This window comes from Odontomachus brunneus, unplaced genomic scaffold (assembly GCF_010583005.1).
Source record: "Odontomachus brunneus isolate Ranch 3 - 2012 unplaced genomic scaffold, Obru_v1 Obru_scaffold_071, whole genome shotgun sequence".
NCBI classification, from domain to species: Eukaryota; Metazoa; Arthropoda; class Insecta; order Hymenoptera; family Formicidae; genus Odontomachus; species Odontomachus brunneus.
Window position 1 is genome coordinate 56974 of NW_022639521.1, and position 1705 is coordinate 58678.

A 1705-nucleotide genomic window follows, 5' to 3' on the forward strand; every position below is an offset into this window, starting at 1 on the left:
GTAATTATTTAGTTTAGCGTCCTTACCTCCGATTTCGATGAAAATAGACTCAATCGACGCGTTTTTGCATGTCAAATAACTTTTTCCTCTGAGAAAATCGTCGCTCTCTACTGCGAAGCCAAATATTAATAGACAAAGTTGAGAGCGCGTTAGGTTAGAAAATTTATCACATAGACGTAAAGTACTGACACGAATATGCTCTGTGGCCATGTGCGCATGCTCTGTAACCACATGCGCATGCGTTTTCTTTAGTTGTCGCTAGTAAAGCTCGAAATTTTAAGTGAAAAAAACATGAAAATGAAGACAATAAGTTGTTATGCATGTTATGTACGCACGCACGTATGCACGATGTTAAATTTATTTGAATTTGTATGTTTAATTAACGACCGTGACAAATTAAGAGACTTTTTAATACAACACGGTGTTTTAGCATCTACAATACAGTGTAGTAAATGTGATAACGAGTTAAATATTAATAAAACATTATGGTACCAATGTAGAAAACGGTACTTGGTAAAAAACAAACATAAAAAATGTGTTTCCGTGCAGTGCAATTTTAAGAAAAGTGCGACGAAAGGTACTTGGTTTGACAGGAGTCATCTTGACGTGGAAAAAATATGCAAAATTATTGCATGTTTACAACATCCACGTCAAGATAACACGCAAGATAAAACTGGCATCTCATCAACCACGATTGTTGACTGGTTCAATTTTTGCAGAGAAGTAATTATATTTGCATACATACGAGTATGCATACATACTCGTATACATAATACAATTCTCTACTTAAGAAATATGTTTGAGAAAGATAACATGTAAAATATATGTTTTGATGTTATTTGTAGTTACAGGTTTATGTATTCTGGACTGAGAAGCAAAGCGAAAAGCTTGGTGGTCCAGGATGCACAGTAGAAATCGATGAAGCAAAAATTGGCAAGCGAAAATACAATCGTGGCCGGCTCGTGCAAGGTCAATGGATTTTTGGAGGATACGAGCGAGAATCGAAAAAGATTTTTATTGTTCCAGTGCAGGATCGGACGGAAGATATACTTTTACAGTGTATCAAAGAATGGATTTTATCGGGCACAACGGTGATATCAGATTGTTGGAAGTCCTACAATTGTTTAAACAGTGAAGACTTCCAACATCTGACGGTTAATCATTCTTACAATTTCGTCGATCCTGAAACCGGTAAGAAATGTTTTAAATATTATTTTCTAGTATCTATTTTTCTAATATTTTATTATTATATATTTTTTTACGTCCTCAGGGGCACATACCCAAAAACATGTTTTTTATGTATCTTTGTACCGTTTTTTATATCGGTACCATAATATTGTTTTATTAATATTTAGCTCGTTATCATATTTATTATACTATAATATATTGTAGATGCTAAAACACCGTGTTGTATTAAAAAATTTATTAATTTGTTACAATTGTGGATTAAAAAATTGGTAATTATTCAGTCATACCGACTATCTCTAGCTATGTAACGGGAGGGCTTTGCCTCCCAGACCCCCCATAACACGGTGGGATGGGAGCTACAGTCTTTTGTGAGAAATTCACTCTTTAGCTTAAGCATAAGAGACTATAGCCACCACCCCCCGTGATAGGGGCATCTGGGGGACGAAGCCCCTCAGTTACATAGCTAGAGATAGATGGTATGACAGATTTTCTAACCTAACACGCTCTCAACTTTGTC